Genomic DNA, 14,644 nt, shown 5'->3' on the forward strand with positions numbered 1-14,644 from the left:
CAGCAGAAGTGGTGCGGCTAAGTAGCCGCATTCACATCACTAAGTAGTGGAAATGGGCCCTTACACATTATTTTGTCAGTTAGACTTTGCAAGTGCTGTTCAGGCAATGCTGTTGAAAACAAAAGAAAACCCTCAGAATTCCCCATGAGGAAATGGACTGGCCCAAAACCTGTCGGTTCTCAGATTTTAACTGCCTACTTTTTTTTGCGATAGTGGTCAAGTTACCTGGCTGACACACTTCAACATTTCCTGGCTACCAGGCTATGTGGACAGGTCACAGATAAGCCATTCCAGGCTCTATAAGCTGAGGGGAAAGGAGGAGGGGAGGAAGCAGCAGCAGGGAGAGAGGCACTGTGGGTACCTGTTTTGTTGTGGGTACCTGTTTTGTTGTGGGTACCTGTGTGTGTCATTCTAATGTCTGCAGCCAAGCATTCCGCAGAGAGCTGGTTTCCACTTTATTGATTTTCAGGCTGTCTACAAATTGCCATCACTGACCCGCTCCCAGCCCAGGGAGAAAGCAGCAGCAGCTGACTGCTGTGTACAATTACACTGCTCTGCCGTACATGTCACCAGTTGCCACCCTGCCCACTCCCCCATCACATTCCGCCCCGACATCACAGGCGGTCACGTCACGCCCCGACCGAACACAACATACCACCCACCTTCAGCACCAGCTCCGGGCCTGTCTGTGCCATCAGAACCGGAAGTGATTATTGGGGGAGGAGCCGTGACCGAGGCGCGCTCCCGACTCTCCCTGCCGCCGCCGCCTCCTCCTCCTCCTCCTCCTCCTCCTCCCTTCTGCTTGTGTCAGACTGTCAGGACGCAGGCTGCTGGGGCTGGAGAGACAGCTTCGCAGTAGGATTTTCACTACTTTTGTGCAGCAGAAACCTAGTTCTGTTTGTGAATTTATGCTTATTGCTTACAGGAAAAAATATATTTTCCCCAAATAAACAAGCATACAGTATAGTTATCTGTTTCCATAGATTTATGTATATCACCACTATTGTAAGAAAAACAAAAATTTGCTTTCCTAAAACAGAAAGAATTTGCGATAATTCAGGTTGGAGTGAGCTTGAGATGTCTCCCAGAGCACCACTGCTGAATATATGCAAATTAACCATTGTTACCCTTAGAAGCTAAACACACCTCCAGAACCGCTGGAATGCAATGATGTGTCAGCTTGTTAAATTGTACAGAGCCATAATAATCCAACATGCATACAGACTGTTTCGGATTGTTTGATCCTCATCAGTGCATGGCATGGATTAATTTGGCTCTATGGAGTAGGGCTTGTAAACCGAGAGGTACAGACTAACCAGCAAGCTCATGGTGACCCAGAACTCATTGGAGTGTGTAAGGGACTACAATGGTCCTAAAAGCCCCCTTACTAAGATGTTAAGAAAAACAAAAATTTGCTTTCCTAAAACAGAAAGAATTTGCGATAATTCAGGTTGGAGTGAGCTTGAGATGTCTCCCAGGCACCACTGCTGAATATATGCAAATTAACCATTGTACCCTTAGAAGCTAAACACACCTCCAGAACCGCTGGAATGCAATGATGTGTCAGCTTGTTAAATTGTACAGAGCCATAATAATCCAACATGCATACAGACTGTTTCGGATTGTTTGATCCTCATCAGTGCATGGCATGGATTAATTTGGCTCTATGGAGTAGGGCTTGTAAACCGAGAGGTACAGACTAACCAGCAAGCTCATGGTGACTATTGTAACACATACATTACAAGTACTCATAAACGTGCTTCATTTACCACAGTGTTTCTCAACATTTTATTGGTATGTACCCCTTTTAAAACTGTATTTACCAAGTACCCCCTACAATAGTAAATATCACACTGTACCCCTTGACAAATATATATTTAATCTTAGTACATGATAATTGGTTATACATAATTTCCAAGCATTTACTATTGCTTTTAATGAGCTACAATACTAAATTGGTGTTGTTAAAATAATATTTATCATTTCCTAAAACCCTAAATTTGTTAATCTTGGTTCCGTATATCAAGCCCAAGTACCCCTTGGAACCATCAGATCTACCCCTTGGGGTACCCATACCACAGGTTGAGAACCTATGATTTACCACACTAGAAACATCTGGTTTATTTAAGTTATTTTGTTATTTTAGGCCTCTTTTTCCACAGGCAGTTGTACTGTGTGCTCAACAAGCAGTTGCCAGGCAGCAGTGAGCAGTTGCCAGGCAGCAGCTAGCAGTTGGGAGAGTTTGAGAGGCATTCCACTGCCCATGAAAAAGAGGCCTTCGGATTCTTTCACACTGAGCATGTTGCATTGCAAAAGGTAGACGAAAATTTGGGAGTGCGGTGCGACCATACAGAGAAGCATAGAGTACAATTTTATTTTATTAATTGTATTTATAAAGCGCCAACATATTACACAGAGCTGGACATTAGTTTAAGTTACAGACAATATTTAAAGTGATCCTAAAGTCAAACCAAAAAAAAGAGTTTTACTCACCTGGGACTTCCAATAGCCCCCTGCAGCTGTCTGGTGCCCTCGCCGTGTCCCTCCGATGCTCCTGTCCCCGCCGGCAGCCACTTCCGGTTTCGCCATCAGGAGCCAACAGGCTGGGAACGCGAGTGATTTTTCGCGTTCCCAGCCACAATAGCGCCCTAGAAGGCTGGGAACGCGAATAACTCGCGTTCCCAGCCTGTCGGCTCCTCACGGCGAAACCGGAAGTGGCTGCCGGCGGGGACAGGAGGATCGGAGGGACACGGCGAGGGCACCGGACAGTTGCAGGGGGCTATTGTAAGCCCCAGATGAGTAAAACACTTTTTTTGGTTTGACTTAAGGTTCACTTTAAAGGTGACATACAGCAATAAGACAATACATGAATACATGCAAACCAGATCACGCAGCACCTTATGAATACAAGGTAATGCTAGGTCAGCCACTGGATGGGAGCATGAAGATTAGGCAAGTCGAGTTCACATCCATAGGATGGGTGTACGGTAATGATAGTATGCTTCTCTGACACTATAAACACACACTGTCCAGTAAACACACAGCATGCTGTGCAATACCCCGACAGGACCTTCCACACCACACACAATGTAAACATACTACAGGAATATTGTCAGTATGAAAGGACCGTTACTTTATCGACTTTTTTTTATTTTTTTAATTCTAAGTAAACCTGAGGTTTTCAAAGGAAGACGTTAAATATTTACCTCAGGATAGGGAAGCTTTTGGATCCTTCAGAGCCTTCCGCCGTCTCCCTACTAATCCCTAAAAAGGAGACGGGGAAAGGCTCTGAAGAATCGTTATCCAGTGGCTTCCCTCTACGGAGCAGTGCTTTTCTGCACTGCTAGATTTGGGCGCAGCCAGCGCCGCCATAGACTATAATGGGAATCAGTCTATAGCGGCGCTCAGTGAGTAACGTCGGCACCGTCAGAAGACGGAGCCGAAGTTGCTTTAAAAACACAATAATTCTAAATCCGCTCACGGTTGAATCTCTGGTTTGGTCCTCACTAACGCGTCCCTCCCTTCTTCTATCTGCATCCCCCTACACCTTGCATACTCTCAAGATATGGAAAAGATACCGCTATGTATTAGGCCTGCAAGCTACCCCCTCTTTATTCACTCGGCTGTTTGACAACCCTGACTTCCCTCCAGGCCTCAATTCCGATTTAGCTTGGTTAGCAACCTCCCAATACAAGAGACTAGCTAAATTTCAAAGATTTGGGAGCCTTAAAAAATGTTTGCAACATTTCCCCCCCAGGGGGTGGTATTATTTCATACTTATATGCCCAATTAGCATCCCGAGCTCAATCTGCCATGGATCCCGTTCTGGAGAAATGGGAAGCAGACCTTGATTTTCACCTTACTCCCAAGAGGTGGGCTCATTGTTTCGAAGCCCTTATGAAAGGGAGCATCTATTTCTCTATATTGGAGACTAATGTAAAGCTCCTTCATAGAGCTTACCTGGCTCCCGAGCGGGTTTCTGGCATCTTCCCTCAAGCCTCTTCCCTATGTTACAGAGGCTATGGTACCAAAGGTACTTTAGCTCACATGTGGTGGACATGCCCCCTGGTAAACAGATTTTGGTCACAAATTGCTGGGCTAATAGCGACGGTCCTCCAGATCCCGTTCTCTCCAACACCCTCAGTTTTTCTACTAGGCGAAAAGCCGTACAATATTAAACACCCAGCCCATAGGCTAGTGCAACATATTCTAAATTCTGCAAAAACATACTTAGCCTCACGCTAGAAAGACTCATTTCTCTCCCTAGATCAAGAGAGCTCCAGAGCTGGGCAGGGATAAGCATAGGAGCACATGACCTGGATGGGTGAAAGGTGACCCCAGGCAGTTTTGATAGGTCAGCTAGGGTCAAGGTGACAAACTAAGGCAGGCAGAAATCTCCTAGCCTTTGTTAATTACAATTGGAGAACAAAGGCACTTCCTTTCACTTCAAGAGAACCTAGATCATGTGATTGACAAGGTCCACAGGATCCTGATTCTTGAGAGAATGGTTGCTATCTCGGGGGATCGGATGCTACAATTCAGTAATACATGGTCCCCTTGAATTGATTATGCTGACAATAAAGGCCTTCGCTACGCCTTATTTTTTACACTGAAATATTTGTCATTTTTGGCTTCCTGTGCACTATTTTCTTTTACGCCATATATCTATACCCACATCGCTGCTGGTACTCTGACTACACTGTTAACTTATCTTGTTTTGTTTGTTTACTTTTTCTTATTGTATTATCACCCCCCTGTGTGGGGATTTCAGAATTGTTCTTCCTTGTTAACTTGCTACTGCATAATAACAAATTTGAAACTAAAAAACAAAATAATTCGGCCTCCAGCAATCGCTGGAAGCCGAATTATATCATTCCCCACCATCCATGGGAATAGTAATTAGCACAGCCCGGACTTATGCAGAAGCAGGATCAACCATATAACAGCTGTATACTGCGCCAAAGTCTACCGGTGCCGATTTCATATGTATGTTCCCTCTACCTAGGTAAGTACCTAAATTGGGCACTTTTTTCACTACAGGTTTCCCCACCTCTTGTTTTCCCCATTCCTTTTTAGATTGTAAGCTTGTCGCAAGGGCAGGGCTCTCTCACCATTTTGTGTCTTGGATTTTTATTTCATAGCTTGCACTCTGTTATACATTTTATTCATCATGTTACATCTGTCATTGTAACCCCCAGTTCTGTATTTTTTATCAGTGTCCATATTTCATGAATATCATTGTATGTACCTAATTTTCCTGTTTTGTACAGCTCCACGGAATATGTTGTCGCTTTATAAATAATAATAGGTATCAGCAGCAGAGGGGTTGCGGAGGATCTGTGAAGTCTCTGAAGCATCCAGAGACTCCCCTCTACAGTGGCATCTAGTCTACCTGTTTTTCTTGTCAGCTTTAGGTTTGATTTAAATATTTACATATTAAAAAAAAAGTTAGATACCTATTTAGAGGGAAGGTTTTGGATCCTATAGTCCCCAAGCATTTCTGAAGACGAATGGATCCATACTGGACTCATGCATGCGCAGCACAGATACGCTCAGCTAGGAAGAACTCAGGGATGTGAGTGCTTCCGGAGCCTTTTGAGGAGTCCTGAAGCTACGAATTTTGAATAAAAGGGGCCCATCACCTAACGATTTTCCCACCAATATACAGCAGATTTGATCACTGTGATCGAATCTGCTGTGAAATAGTCGTGCAGACGCTGACAGAACGATCAATTTCCGTCCAAAATCAAATGTTCCCGTCAATTCCCGTCGATCCGTCCGTGCGGAAGATTTTTCTCGATGGCCGGCGGGTCGGGATTGCGTCGAATTCCTGACGACTGATGCAATACAGCGGAGATACATTACCTGTTCCAGCCGGCGTGACTCCCCCGGTCTCCGCCGTCTTCTTCTCCTCTCTGGGCTCCAGGGCTGCAGCTTCACTGAACTTCCTGTTCCGGCAGGAAGTTTAAACAGTAGAGTGCCCTCTACTGTTTAAACTTCCCCTGGACAGGAAGTTTAGTGAAGCAAGCTAGCCGGACCAGAGACCAGCGCAGAGAAGAAGACAGCGGAGACCGGGGGAGTCACGCCGGCCAGATCAGGTAATGTATAGCTGGCGGGCAGGCGGCAGCTCCACAGATTGTGATCGGTTTCATGCTGAAATCGATTCACAATCTGTTTGCAGTAAAGGCAGCCATACGGTCAGGGCCGGATTTCTGGCAAGGCCACATAGGCCATGGCCTAGGGCACCATACGTTTAGGGGCGGCTCAGTGAGTGGCAGTAAAGCTGTTCTATGCAGCCATCACTATCTACAAGGACAGCTTTATCCTTTGAACTCTCTGTCCTGTACTTGTGCTGTCCCTGCAAGATATGTAAGCTCTATCCTGCAGGTACACATCAGCCTCACTCTCATGGTGACACATTGGATCCGTCATTAATGAGATGGCAAGCATAACATAAAAGTTCAAAACATAACATATAATCTATACCCATATTATTAAAATACCTATTGTCTGTGACACCAATGATGGAAAGTAAGGAGAATTCTCTTTGGGGCACACAGAGCTAACAACCATACAGACGATATAGTTGGCCTTGGGCGGTAAAAAGTACAAATCCGGCCCTGCATACGGTCCCTCTCTGATCAGATTCGATCAGAGAAGGATCTATCTGTTGGTCGAATCTGATGGCAAATCGACCAGTGTATGGCTACCTTAAGACAGACAGGAGATGAGAAGTTGGAGAGGATCAGGTAAGGCATTATGGGATCCAGAGCCTTTCCTCTAAATGTAGATTTGTCAGTGGTTAAGACATTAATGGCTTTGTGTTAAGTTATTTTGATAAGACAGGCACAGCCATACTCATTTGGGTGCAGGTTGGCTGAACTCAAGCATTGTGGGAAGAGCAGCCACAAACTTCCAAAGAGTCCCAGTGACTGGCACTGGGGCCAAGAGGACTAAAGGCCCGTGCACACCAAAAACGCTAGCGTACCCGCAAACACTAGCGTTTTTTCAGAGCAATTCTAGACATGTACAAAGAGATTTTTACACATGCCTAGCGTTTTTTGGGGCGTTTTGGTGTAGCATATTTTATGTTTTGTTACAGTAGCGCTGTAACTTAACAGCTTCTGTAACAAAAACGCCTGCAAAATCTCTCTGATCTAGCGCTTTCCAGAGCAGCTCAGAAATCAGCAAAGATGCTGCAGGACCCGAGTTTGCTTTTGGGGAAAAAACAAATCGCTCTGGTGTGACCCATCCCATTGAAATACATTAGCCAAGTGGTTTTCAAGCCACAAGCGTTTTTAAAACGCTCAGAACTGCTCTTGGTGTGCACCAGCCCTAAGAAAGGTTTTAGAGATTCCAGGGGATTCACTCCTACTAGGTAAGTATCTGTTTTCCAAGCTGCCTCTTTTTTTCTGTAGTACCCCTGAAACAAGAGGTTTTTTTTTTACCTTTTAATAATGGTTTATGTGCAGCATCCAGTGCCCTCTGTGGCCCCGCACTGCTCAGCTTTTATTTTCAAGAGAAACACCGATTACAGGCGGGAAGTGGCAATTCTCATCCTCTCTGCCTGTCCCTAGAATTGCCCCTTTAACTCTCTGTTTATTGTTCCGATACACGGTGTCACTGGCACTGCACACAGTGTGCAGGAGAGCTGCAACATGTGCCTACTTCAGGATAGTTGTATACTTGTGCAGCATACTTCCTTACCACAAGGTATTGAAGCATTGTAAGGAACTGTGCTGTACAAGTATCTACAACTATACTGAAGCAAGCTCATGTTGCAGCTCTCTTGCGCACTGTGTGCAGCGACACAGTATATCGGACCAATAAACAGGGAGTGAAAGGGGCATTCCTAGGGACGGGTGGGAAGGAGCACAACTGCCAGTTCCTACCGGCCCATAACAGACATTCCTCTCAGTCTAAAATAAAAGTCGGGCAGTGCGGGGGTCACAGAGGGCACTGGAAGGTGAGGATGGTCACAGCGCCACACGTAAACCATTATTAAAAGGAAAAAACAAAAAAAACCTTGGTTCGGGGTGCTTTAACCTCCCAAGCGTTGAGGGCCCATTCACACTTAAAAGCGTAAACCGGTAGTGCTTAGCGCTAATGTTTTGTGTGGGTGATTTTAACACGTTTCGCGCGGTAAAAATCACTGTATACTCCCACAATTCAGAGCAATCACGATCAGTGCTTTTATAAGTGCTTCTGAATCGCGGCAAATTGCTGCAGGGAACACGTTTTGCGATTGCCGTTAATCGCAGAACGCCCATGATTGGCAGCAATCACAGCAGTTAGATCACTGCCATAGGTTATTAAAAAGCACATTAAATTAAATTAAAAAGCGCCATCACTTCTGTGATTAGCGGGAATCACCCACTAATTGCCCGAGTAAGACCGGGCCCTAAAGGATAAAGGATGTGAGCAGGGACATGCATCTTTACTTACTTGTGGCTTCTTCCAGCTCCCAGGAGTCTTCAGGTTCCCTCGCCGCAGTTCCAGTGTTCCCCGCTGGCCACCCCTTAAAGAGACACTGAAGTGAAAAAAAATATATGATATAATGAATTGGTTGTGTACTATGAATAATTACTAGAAGATTAGCAGCAAAGAAAATATTCTCATACTTTTATTTTCAGGTATATAGTGTTTTTTCTAACATTGCATCATTCTATAATATGTGCAGATTACACAACACTCAGCATTCAAAATGAGTCTTTAAGGGCCCTTTTCCACTAGCAATCGCTAGCGTTCACGCTGAATGCTAGCGATTGCTGAATCGCAATAGCGGCGATTCCCCGACGTTCGCGGCCGCGATTTTGCTATGCTATGCACTGCATAGCAAAATCGCGGCAAAAGTCGCTCCGCGGCGCGATCGCGATCAAGTAAAAACGAATCGCGGTAGTGGAAATGACCTACCGCGATTCCTATGTTAAAAAGCAAACCGTAGCGATTGTAAAATCGCTAGCGGTTTGCGTTTTTGCGATTCAGCCAGCGCAAACGCGCTGGTGGAAAAGGGCCTTCAGAGCAGTCTGTGAAGTAATGAACTCTCCTCTGGCAGAGGAAAAGTAAACAGTTCAATTACAGTGGAGATAATAAAAGTCAGATAACAGTCCTCTCCAAGACTAACTTAGTCAGAGAGCTTAATAGCTTTTTTGCATAGAGATAACAACTGGAGTTTCTCAACTCTTCCTGTACTGGAAACAATTAGACTGATGTATCTGATCTTAATGTTTTATTTCTTAGCTGTACTACACATACAAATCATAATATCATAATTTTTTTTCGCTTCAGTGTCTCTTTAAGGCTGTCCCACTCAACAACAGGCCGGCGCTTCTGTGCAGGTGCCTGTGTACACGCCCACATCATCAGACCCATACTGCACCTGCACCAGTGTTGCCAACTCATCCCTTTAAATACGGACGCTTATGAATTATACATGTCTTGTGGCTAGTTAGATGCAGTTTAGGCACTGATTATTTGTGAGAAGCCCCAGAACCTGTATAACTTAGATGTGTAAGTATTTAAAGGGATGAGTTGGCAACCCTGACCTGCACATACTACTACACAGGTGCCCGGTGATGTGGGCACATCTGCGAGCGGCACTTCTGTGCAAGCGGGCACATGTGCAGAAGTGCCGATCCACCAGCGGGTCAGCCAGCCTTATGGACTGGAACCTGAAGACTTCTAGGGGCTGGAATAAGCCCCAAGTAAGCAAGGATACATGTCCCTGCTCACCTCATTTGTCCTTTAACCAGCTGAGCGGTCTGGACGAGCTCAGCTCGTCCAACACCGCCAGCGGCTGCCGCTCAGGCCCTGCTGGGCCGATTTTAATGAAATAAAAAGCAGCACACGCAGCCGGCACTTTGCCAGCCGCGTGTGCTGCCTGATCGCCGCCGCTCTGCGGCGATTCGCCGCGAGCAGCGGCGAAAGAGGGTCCCCCCAGCCGCCTGAGCCCAGCGTAGCCGGAACAAAAAGTTCCGGCCAGCGCTAAGGGCTGGATCGGAGGCGGCTGACGTCACGACGTCGGCTGACGTCGATGACGTCACTCCGATCGTCGCTATGGCGACGATATAAGCAAAACAAGGAAGGCCGCTCATTGCGGCCTTCCTTGTTTATTCTGGGCGCCGGAGGCGATCGGAAGATCGCCTCCGGAGCGCCCTCTAGTGGGCTTTCATGCAGCCAACTTTCAGTTGGCTGCATGAAATAGTTTTTTTTTTATTTAAAAAAAACCCTCCCGCAGCCACCCTGGCGATTTAATCAGAACGCCAGGGTGGTTAAGGAAGAGCCTAACTCGTCCTAAAAAAAATAAAAATTGCTGGAATCGGTAAGGACGAGTCAGGCTCGTCCAGCTATTAAATTATTCAACTGCGGCATTGATGGCGTGCAGGATCCTTCACCGGCGTGCGGCTTCCCTGCAAACGCATTTCCATCTTCTTTGCGTGATCTGCGGCGGCGATCTCCTTCTCTTCCTCCTTCAGTCACTTACAATCCCTCAGCAATCGTCCCACGGCCTGTCCCTCTGAGGATTCTGAGCGCGCCCCCTGGTGTTCGGCCCAAATCACATCAGGTGGCAAATTCAAATTATTTTATTTTGGACCCACTACAAACATCTGTATTAAATCCAATATAAAAAATTCTAATGCTGGGCATACACGGGTCGACCTTCTCTTATCAATCAAGCCGCTGATGGCTCGATTGATAATATCCGACAGGTTCGATCACCGCGCGGATCGATTCCCCGCTTGATCCCCGCGGGCGGACAACAGCGGGAAATCGAACGGCTGATAAGGAAGCGCCCGCGGGGACAAGCGGGAATCGATCTGGGCGGCCGCGGGGACGCGGCGGGAGTCGATTCGGTGGCTGATTGAGCCGTTGGATCGCTCCATGTATGCCCAGCATTAGTGTAAAGAAAAAAAACAAAGCTGTGGGCAGCCCTACTGCCCATAGCAGCAAATAAATAAAAAAAAAACAAAATTAAAATAAATGAAAAAAATGTTTTTTATATTGTACGCATGCTTGCTGACAACTTGCAAGACTGCACTTTTTCCACAAAAATGATTACAATATAAAGAAAAAGCTTTTGCTACAAAAAATTGCAGGGAAATTAAATGCTGGGGAGGATAAAGAGGACCTAAACTCTTTCATAGGAGAGAAGGAAAACAGAGAAACTCACCCTGTTTTTATGAAGAGATAACTAATTCTCCCATATTTGTTAGTAATGAGCCACTGTAATTTGAGCTGTCAGCTCTGTGCTGAGGTTTGTGCCATTCAGACAGGCTAAATGTTTAACCATTTCTGCGCTCCCATGAAACCAGGAAGTAACTAAACTGCAGCATCTCTGAAGGAGCTCTAAAAGATGTAAGAAATAAATGTTTTTCTGCAAAGGTTATTATGCTGCTGCTTATCTTTTAGAACAAAGGACGTCCTGGGTTTAGGTTCACTTTAAGGATGTAAGCAATTTTCACATTTCAATGCTACTTCCATTCATTCGGCAATACCTTTATTACTACTTATCATGCCTAAATCCGGTCCATAAATATTGGGACATCAGCACAATTCTAACATTTTTGGCTCTATACACAACCACAATGGATTTGAAATGAAACTTATGCTGGGAATACACAATACGTTTTTTGCGGTAGATTCTCAGCGCGAGTGCCTGGCCAACCTATACTTGGGGCAATTGTACCTAGTTACCAACACTGGGGGCACCTATACCTGGCTACTTACCTATCTACCTATACTGAGGGCGCTTTTTGGGGGGCTCACCGCAGCTATAGTGTGCGGTGCAAATTTTCAGGTGCTGTGCGATCATTCCAATCAGGGGGGAGGGAATCGCATCATCACAAGTTTGCCTCAGACAGCAAAAAGTCTAGAACTGGCCCTGAGTTTGCATATGTGCTTCCCACTTGTTAAATGGACCAAAAGTAATGGGACAGAATAATAATCAAACTTTCACTTTTTAATACTTGGTTGCAAATACTTTGCAGTCAATTACAGCCTAAAGTCTGGAATGCATAGACCTAACCAGACACTGGGTTTCATCCCTAGTGATGCTCTGCCAGGCCTCTACTGCAAATGTCCTCAGTTCCTGCTTGTTCAGGTGGTGCCTCAGTTTGAAAAGTCCGTCATGGGCAGGGTCATTGGTTATACATAGGGAATTATCATTTAAATGCCGCGGTCTGCCCATCGTAGCTGGATAAAGGGGCGCATTATGAAAGGTCTTTGGACCAGTAAATCTTTCATTGTGGCTTTTGACTTATGCCTATGCTCAGTGTCAGACCAAGATAAGCTTTAATTTTGGGCACAGTGGTAGTCTCCCATTTTGTCACCATATAGTGGGTGGGGTTATGTACCAATCACTGCACTCCAAGTACTGCTGTGGACATGCAGTGGGGCGTCCGTGCACACCCACCATTAATATACAGGATGCGCCTGTATGTCCTGATTGAGTAACTGCAGCTCATACTTGACGCATACGTTCATCAAGTTTAGGTTAAGTGGTTAAAGAAATTGGGGATAGACTTGTAGATACTTCCAATGACGCTGAGGCGACGTACCGATCATCAGTGTCAATGGTACCTCGACAATCCATTTTGATTGTGTGGTGAAGCAAGCACAAGCTTATCAGTCAAAAATCAGTGACATACTTCCTTTGCAGCAGGGAACAGGTCACTGAGCTGGGGGCGGAACTATGCAAATCACCCTGTCAGCACACTCTGCTGCAGGGCGATTTGAACATTAAATGGTGTGGTGCGATTGTCTTGCAGCAGGTTCCCCTGCCACAGTATAACCACATTGCACCATTTGCAGGGCCAGCGCTACCATAGAGGCAAAGGGGGCAATTGCCTGAGGACCCCAGAACCTGTAGGGGGCCCTAAGGTATTGCCTACCCTTCTCCCCAACTTAACTATTTCTCCCTGGAGCCCCTGCAGAGCCTTCATCAGAGTAGTGTCTCACCTATCCCGGTAGGCGCACACCTCTATCAGTCTGTGGCTCTGTGCACTCACGTCTTCAGCCACCGCTGACTGCATCTTCTCTGTGACCTCCGGCATGATGTTAAATAATAACATGCGCCAGGTCATGGAGGAGAGGCAAGACAAAGTCTGGGAGTGCAGGGAGCTATGTACTGACAGAGGAATGTGTATGCCAGAACACGCGAGACCCTACTCTGCCAAAAACTCAGCAGGGGCCCCGGGGAGCACAGGTAAGTTGGGGGAAGGACAGCAGCTCCCTCGGGGGAAATTTGGCTGCAACAAAGGGGCCCCATAGTTACTAGAACTGGCCCTGACCATTTGTGACACCAGCCTTAGCCATAGACCCCATACGTTATATTCATTTCAAAGAGACTAAGCCCATTTGTATAACTTTCAGCCTCATACTACAAGGTGCATGTAATATCATCTGCCAGGTTATTCACACTTTTAAAGGGAACCTGAACAGAGGGGTATGGAAGCGGCCATATTTATTTCCTTTAAAGGGAACCTAAATTGAGAGGGATATGGATGTTTCTTTTTAAACAATACCAGTTGCCTGGCAGTCCTGCTGATCTCTTTGGCTGCAGTTGTGGCTGAATCACACACCTGAAACAAGCATGCAACTAATCCAGTCTGACTCCAGTCAGAGCACCTGATCTGCATGCTTGTTAAGGGGCTGTGGCTGAAAGTATTAGAGACACAGGATCAACAGGAGAGTCGGGTAACTGGGATTATTTTAAAAGGAAAAATCCATATCCTTCTCAGTTTAGGTTCCCTTCAAATCAAAACCAGTTGCCTGGCAGCCCTGCTGACCTTACTGGAATGAGTAGTGTGAAGCACACACCTGAAACAAGCATATCACTAATCCAGTCAGATCACCAGATCTGCATGCTTGTTCAGGGTCTCTGGCTAAAACTATTAGAGGCACAGGATCAGCAGGACAGCCAGGCAATATGCATTGTTTAAAGGGAAATATATCAGCCTCCATATCCCTCTCACCTCAAATTCCCTTTAAAGGAAATATTCAAGGAGGGAGAGAAAATAAATAAATGAAAACAACCCCCCCCCCAAAAAAAAAACCCAGACATTTACTTAAGCCCTTTGCAGTCAACATGTCCCTCGCAGCAGCTCCAGTCCCAGCCGGCGACCTCGCGAGGTCCACTTACTGCGCCTGTACGAGCACTGCTGTCAATCACTCGCATGTGGTAATGGAGTGTACTGCGCCTGCTCAGTACACTTCACATCACATGCGAGTGACTGACAGCAGGGCTCGCGCAGGCGCAGTAGAGGACGACCTCGCGAGGTCAGCCTCTGCAACAGCAGGAACCCCGGGCCGGAAGCAGGGACCGGGGCTGCTGTGAGGGACATGTTGGCTGCAAGGGGTTGGAGGAAGCCCCAGGTAAGTAAATGCATTTTTCTTCTCCCTGGACATTCCCTTTAACCACTTGAGGACCGCAGTGTTAAACCCCCCTAGTGACCAGGCCATTTTTTGATAATTGGGCCACTGCAGCTTTAAAGAGAATCTGTACTGTAATATTCTTACAATAAAAAAGCATACCATTCTATTCCTTATTTTCTCCTGTGCCCCTCTGTGCTGTTTCTGCCACTCTCTGCTGCAATCCTGGCTTGTAATTAACAGTTTTAGGCAGTGTTTACAAACAAACTAACCA

General features: G+C 46.1%; 1 protein-coding gene across 3 annotated transcripts in view; it reads right to left on the reverse strand.

Moving 5' to 3' along the window:
• Nucleotides 1-12,618, reverse strand: part of ANKRD46 (ankyrin repeat domain 46) — a 48,979-nt gene extending 36,361 nt beyond the window's left edge. For 2 of the 3 annotated variants that reach the window (XM_068237735.1, XM_068237733.1), the window contains exon 1: nt 663-745. The gene's annotated coding sequence lies outside the window, so the exon portion shown is untranslated. Of the gene's footprint in view, nt 1-662; nt 746-8,445; nt 8,531-12,557 lie in introns of those variants that run through there. The other variant, XM_068237734.1, reaches the window with a different exon arrangement.
• Between the last annotated feature and the right edge of the window lie 2,026 nt (nt 12,619-14,644).

The sequence above is a fragment of the Hyperolius riggenbachi genome, chromosome 5 (assembly GCF_040937935.1).
Source record: "Hyperolius riggenbachi isolate aHypRig1 chromosome 5, aHypRig1.pri, whole genome shotgun sequence".
Classification (NCBI taxonomy): Eukaryota; Metazoa; Chordata; class Amphibia; order Anura; family Hyperoliidae; genus Hyperolius; species Hyperolius riggenbachi.